The sequence below is a fragment of the Etheostoma spectabile genome, chromosome 6 (genome assembly GCF_008692095.1).
Source record: "Etheostoma spectabile isolate EspeVRDwgs_2016 chromosome 6, UIUC_Espe_1.0, whole genome shotgun sequence".
In the NCBI taxonomy this organism is placed as follows: domain Eukaryota; kingdom Metazoa; phylum Chordata; class Actinopteri; order Perciformes; family Percidae; genus Etheostoma; species Etheostoma spectabile.
The window spans coordinates 8,152,889-8,159,962 of NC_045738.1; the positions used below are offsets into that span (position 1 = coordinate 8,152,889).

Here is a 7,074-nt window from a genome sequence, read left to right on the forward strand (position 1 = left end):
ATTGTTGAATGGAATTTTGAATTAAATTTTTTCGGTTTTTCTGTGAGCTCTGCAGGTTCAGAGAACATTTCTTGTTACCTGAAATAGATTAAATAAAAGTCCTTACCCACATGGTAAATCCTGACTATTTTTTCATGCGGATCAGAAAACCCAACTCTGTAATGCTTCAGGATTGCACTTTAGACTGTATAATTCAGCACAGCATGGGGCACAGGCACCGTGGCCCAGGACATGAACGGGCCAAATGGCATCTCAAACGACAGTGTACCTCATTGTCCGGTGAATTGAACCTTTACAACATGCCCAAATTCTCAATCTGTTGAAGTAAAGTTACCCTCCATTACATCAGTGAACAGCTAGCATACCACAAGGGGCTTTTCTGAGTTCTCATGCAGCACAAAATGCTTAATTGAATCAGCAGGAAAGTCAAAAGAGAGGCGTTTAAGGTGAGTAGTGTTACAGCTACAGCGTGCAGCCTAATTTATTGTGGAAGTCCCTAGACATTTGCAAGTAGCCTGCAGCATCACTAGTGCCATATAGTTGGAGCAAATTCATTCAGAGAAGAAAACTTGGTCAAGCAACTCAGAAAACGAAGAAAGACTGGTCATCTTGCTACTGAATCAAGCAATCCACCCCACATCTTGATGACTGATTAGTCACTATTCAGTTTATCAAACCTGCAGACCCATTATCTTGTCCCTTGTTCCAAATTTTACAGCAGCATACTGTGAGAAAACAGAGCATAGATCAGTAACAACAAGATCAGCTCAAGCCACAAGGTCATGTCTACAAGGTCAGTGAGAGGGCCTCTTCAATCTGCCTAAATGAGGAAACAGATCCTTGAGAGCAACGAGTAATCATTTTACACATTTTCAATAATACACAGGTCTCTTAAAGAGCTCACCATTGTTGTACTTACTACTGTATGTCATTTGCTGTTTTTGTCATTGAATTTTGCCATGTACAGCAGTCTATCAGCTACAGAAGTTATTGAGGTTTCCTGTGTTGCCTGTTTAAAGGAGAAGTACAGTTATACTAAGCATTTATGAATGAAACCATTTTGATATAAAGCTTAGGAGACAGCACAAAAATGCAGTGAATTCATAAAATGTAGGGTGAAAAATGAGGAGGACTGTGCAGTTACAGACCAGGTGTGTTTGGGTGTATGTTTCCCTTCTTTTGGCCTCCTTGTGTTTTTTGTCTGTTTTCTCTGTGGTCCTGTGTTACTGGCCCTGTCTTGTTCCCCTGTTGCCTGTTTGTTCTACTTTTCGCTTTATTTTGGTAGTCAGCTTCCTGTCTTGTCGTGTCTTGTCTTGTCTAGCTTCACTTTGTTTGTCTGATTGCCCAGCCCTGCCCTAATGTGATTCACCTGATGTCTCACCTGTTCCCCATTACCTCGTTCTTGTATTTAACCCCTGTGTTTCCTTTGTCTCTTGTTAGATCATTCCAGTCGTGCGTCCTGTCCTCTTGTCAGCCTGTCTGTCGCCCAGTGTAGTTTGCCAGCTTTGTCATCCTTTTCCCTGTGACCTGTGTTTCCCTGGATGCCCGTTTTTGCCCTTGGACTTTTTGTGTGGTTTCCAGTCTTGGTGCTCCGGCTTTTTGTTATTCCCTGATTCCCCGTTTGCCTGTTGTGTTTTGGACTTTGGACAATAAACTTGTCAAACTGTTTATTTGCTGCTCTGCATTTGGGTCCTTCTTCCACATCCTGCAACACCAGGACTCTTAAGATCTAGTCAACTTTTTCCCAGTCACATCGGTTCTGATTTTGAATTGAATATATACAGTGGGTGTTTAGGTAGGTGTTCTGAAACTGAAAAAAAACCTTTTAAATCTTATCGAGAAAATTAAAAGGTGTTTGTGAAATTGAAGATGTAAAATAATTGTAAAAGAAATTCCTAATATTTATATACAGTGGCTTGAGAATGTTTACACACCCAGGCTAAAGTTGATAATTTCCAAAAGATGTTACATCTTTTTGTAATCAACTTTAGCATGGGTGTGTAAACTTTCTCAAGCCACTGTAAATTTTATTTTAATTGAAAAACGTGTTTACACTTATTAAAAAGTTTGGCTACTTTATTTTTTTGAAGGTTCAAGATAAAATCAATCTGAAACAATAAAATGCAAAAATGCATGCAAAAATAGGGTCTGTGGAAATTATTCTCTTGAGGACACTGGTGCCTTGTAACGCCCACAGTGCCCTGCTATGCTACAAAGAACTACTACAAACAAACTACTATTTAATTTATTCAATTTATTTTTCGTGACTGTTACCGCCACTCCTAATTCTAATCCCAACCGGTCGTCAGACACCGCCTACCAAGAGCCTGGGTCTGACCGAGGTTTCTGCCTAAAAGGGAGTTTTTCCTCGCCACTGTTGCTTGCTCTGGAGGAAACTACTAGAACTGTTGGGTCCTTGTAAATTCTGGAGTTTGGTATCGACCTACTCTATCTGTAAAGTGTCTTGAGATAATACTTGTTATGAATTGATACTATAAAGAAAATTGAATTGAAATTGAATTGATGCAGCAACCCAACCAGTACCCATATCTTCATGAGCTAACATTATTTTCTATGGGCTAAAGTAGACTGATACAAAGTAGAGCTCTTGCAGCACCTCAGGGACCCCGAGCTGGATTGGGCCTGTGGAACAAGCGTGAGATTAAAAGAAATGTGTTGAATCAAGGCTTGTTGAGCAGTTATGAAGTTACCTAACATTTCCAGGGAACTTCTACCTTCTATGATGTGCTGAGGGTTTTACTCGGTATTCAGAACAATAAAATGGCAACAAACAAATATTTGCTATGTGATTACATGATGGAGTAATGGAATCCTGGGCAGAGAAGGAAGACACATTGAGTTTTTCTGTTCATCTCTTTGTTTTGGTAGATAGTACGGCTGCTTGTGCAATTTAATGCACGTGGTCGTGAAAAAAACATAGGTATTTCACATATTGCACTGTAAACCCAGATTCAGATGTAAGCAAACTTTTTTTGTGGTCACTTTTTGTTAAAAAAAAACATATTCATTACTAAATCACATTAGTTGTTTGTAATAATCAGCTTAAGCATGCAGTGCACAGATCTTATCAAGCAGAGATAATTAAGGATGTTAAGTTTCTGTATGGGAGGGGCAGGGTCATTTGAACTGTTCTGCAGCGAAGTGATTCAAAGGCTAATGGGAAAAAAATATGTCCTGAAAGGTTTCTGTCCTAGTTGAAGTGTGTTTTAATAATGTTCTGTTAATGTTTTGGGTGTGTATCTATGTTATCTGGGTTTTAGTTTTGTATGGTTGATTTAGGTTCACGTTTTTCTAAATGTATTGCCGCATCATGACCAAGACCATAGAGACTGATGGGGCCTGGGCAGTAAAATATTCATAGTAGATCATACATAGATTTCAAACTAACTCTTAAAATGTCTGAGTGAGATTCCCCTTGCAGCACAATGTAGGCCTATTGAATGTATTGTTCTTAATACTATACTTTTAGAAAGAAAAAATAATAATTATTGTAGCAAATGAAGACCTGAGTAGTTTAAGCAACCTATTGTTCATGTTTGTTAGGGCTGTAACTGTATGTGATATGTAACCAAAAGTCAGTGTCAACCCCACAAGTGGTTTCAGGAAATTGGCCGCATGCACAGAACATCAACGCCGGTAGAAGCGTACAGCTGTTGCAGAGTATGTGTTTAAGGGGAGAGAGAAAGAGAGAGAGAGACTATTTTCCCCTCCTTTCACTGCGAGCGAACAGCTGACTCCACTGCCCAATGATTCCACCCTCCGTCTCCAGCAGGGCCTGTGCTATAGTGTCTTTACATCACCGCCGTAGAGAGACAAAAAGCAGAATTGTTATGTTTTTGGTATATTGCTTTGGTTTCTGTTCCTCCTTCTCTGTTTTTTTGGTTTGTGTCTTAGTTTCCTCCCCGGTCTTGTGTTTTCTTGTGAGTTTCTGTATGTTTTGTTTTTCCACCTGCCTTGTGTTTCCCACCTTTGTGATTGTTGTCCCCGCCTTGATGTTATTCATTAAACCTTTTCTTAATTGTCAATTGGATCCTCAGCCTCTCTTCGTCCTCATCAAATCAAAGAACACGTGATAGTTTGATTTTTCTAACAGTTCCCTATGTCTCTTGTCAGATCGTTTTGTTGGTTCCAGTTGCTGTGTTTTGTGTTTGCTTGTTTCCTGTGATCCGTCTTCCCCTGTGAGTCTTTCTAGTGCCTGTCTTCCTGTTTTTGGTTTTCTTTTTTTCCTTGGTCCTTTTGGACTTGTATTTTGGACTTTGTCTTGCAGTTTTTTGGATCCTTTGTTTGTGGGACTATTTTTGTTAATAAACCCTTGTTGAAACTCTCTCCTGCCTGCCCGTCTGTGTTTACCCAATACGGTCATAAGAATTATGGCTTTGCTTGTACAGTAATTAAACTTAAGCAATGGAAAGCAAGCAATGCAGTTTGGACACAACTTCAACACTATCTGGATCAGTGGTATCCATCAGATTAATAATCAGATGCTCACCAATAGCACTTATTAATCAGATCACAAATAATATCGTAACAGAGTTGCAGCATTCAGCAGTTACCACATTGCGAAACACACCTATCACTACTACCTATCGTCAGCGGAAACTTTCTCCCCCAGAAGGGCAGCAGGGAGCAATTTTAGTCAACTTTTGAGAAGAAAAACGTTGTTACCTTCTACTGCAGGTATGAAAACACTGGTGCGTGTTTTCTGAGGATCCACAGTTCTTGCTTTTGCCTTAAACGTAAAGTGCATTTCAAATAAAATGAATTATTCCAACACTGAAATAAAATCTGTTTTGTTTCAAAAATGGAAGTTTTAGCACGAGCTTAGGCACTGACCGTTTTCAACCAAAGTCAAGTGGGAGAGCAGATGTTTCTGTGTGTCAGCATGTTTAATAGGTCCACATGCTGTTTCTGGGGTCCAATGGAAATCCAGGACCTCCTGGCTTTTTGGCCATTTTGTGCAGCAACACCTATGTGACTTGCTGGGTGCTGCTGCATAATGGTCTTTTTCTCCTCTTGTCTGAGGGGATGTGCTTCCCTTTGTTTTGAGAGGTGTATCAGGCTTGGAATGTGACGTGTAGGCCGGAATCTCTTTGTCTGTGAAGACAGGTTTCCCCTTGAGATCTCTGTTTAATATCAGGTTTAATTCTCTGCGTCTGTGTCTGATGGTGCCAACAACAACTAGTGTAAATAAGTTAATATTAATGCACTAGGCAGCACATGGGGTGCAGCCGGCTACATGTGTGACTCAGACTAATAGGGACAACTTGTCGGCAGATGCAGAATGGCAAGTGTGGAGCCATTTCCCAATTAGTCTGTGCATCCACAATTCCTCTCCTCGAGTCCTGTCCTTGTGTCTTAGTCCCGCCCAAAGGAGATTCGAGCAAACGGAGACATTTTCCTTTGTTTGTACCCTTCGTTTACACGCAAACAGAGAATTCGCCACTGAAAAAGAGTCTTTCTAAAACTATATTTTTGAAAGCTTTGTTTGCACGTTTGCATGTGAACTGAGACATCCGGAGATTTAGGCAGCCAAGGAAGTGAGAAAGAGAAGAGAGGGAGATTTATGTATTGTATTACACACAGTAAATGCTAATAGAATAGCTTTGTAGGCTATTTTAGTAAAACATTAGAAATGTTTATATGAAAAGAACTATATAAAAATATATACAGTAGGCTAGGCTACATTTTTTACACACAAACTCTATCTATCTCATTAATGTGTGGATTGGCTCTTCATCTGAATCCGCGTGTAAGCTTAAAATGATCCACCCTCACCCACCTGAATAAAATTTTTACTCCAATTTAGAGCGCTGCATGGGCACTTCACTGCCCCTCTACAGTCCCCATAGGCTACATTGCTTGTTAAATAATGTATTGTATTAATGAGTGTTTTCTATGAGCCAACTTGCTAAAATGATTAGAGGACAGACATTTACATGCACGCAAGAGCCTCACGACAGCTGATAATGTCGCACATTTAGCCTAAGCAGCAAAACTAACTGTGGTTATAAAGTTATCAGAGGAAACAAAACTAGACCTAAGCTTTTGAAATACACAAATTAAGTTAAGCTGCTGTTTCTCAAGCATCTCTTTGGGGATGCAAATGAAGCTGTCTGACAGCATGTTTACATTTAAGAGAACGTTAATAATATTTTCCTCGTTAATTGTGCATTATTTTACCTAGGCCTACCACTATTAATCAGAATATAAATGTTGGCCTATACGATCCGACCTGGTCGACCATGGGGCCATGGATAAAACTCTTTTATTTCTCTTTCTCCCCCCCCCTTTCTCTCTGTCTCTCCCTGTGTCTCTCTCTCTCTTTCTCTCTCTGCCACACTTCTTTATTTACAATTCGCAAGATGGCGCTGTGTCGTGCGGCAGCCTGTTGCAGCAGCTCCTGATTGTATGTGTGGTTCGTGTGTTTTTAGTCACTTTATTTTTATTTATTTTAGTTTTTAAGTGTTGTACAGCTGTGTGAAGGATGGGGCCTGTACATTTTGGAACTTTTTTTTATAGTTTTATTCTTACTTTGGTCGTGTTTTGGGACTTCATGTTACGCTCAAGGCAGCGGGACTATTGTTTACACACGCGATCAGCTGATAGCGCTGTGTGGACCTGTGCTGCTGCCGGGGGCCAAACACGAAATCCAAACGGAGCTACGAAAGAGACGCCGGGGTTGTAGAGGAGGAATAAAACGGAAGGAAAAAAGAAGAAAGCACAGGCCTGCCGTCCCAGCGATCATTATGGGGAATGTACGGTCTCTGGGGAACAAGACGGACGAGCTAGCAGCGCTCATCAAAACCCAGAGGGAGTTCCGCGAGTGCAGTTTACAGTGTTTTACCGAGACATGGCTGCACTTGCACATCCCGGACTGTGGTGTGGCGGTACCCGGCTTTTTGACCGTTCGGGCGGACAGGAACGTTACAGAAAGCGGTAAGAAGAATGGAGGGGGGGTTGCACTGTATGTGAATGAAAGGTGGTGCAACCCGGGGCATGTGAATGTGAAGGAACGTTTCTGTAGCCCGGACATTGAACTGCTGGCTGTGGGGT

General features: G+C 40.9%; 1 long non-coding RNA gene across 1 annotated transcript in view; it reads right to left on the bottom strand.

Annotated features, from left to right (window-relative positions):
- Positions 1–4,620: 4,620 nt before the first annotated feature.
- Positions 4,621–7,074, bottom strand: part of LOC116690923 (uncharacterized) — a 21,541-nt gene continuing 19,087 nt past the window's right edge. The window contains exon 3 of the long non-coding RNA XR_004332390.1: positions 4,621–4,739. This is a non-coding gene — a long non-coding RNA (uncharacterized LOC116690923). The remainder of the gene's footprint in view (positions 4,740–7,074) is intronic.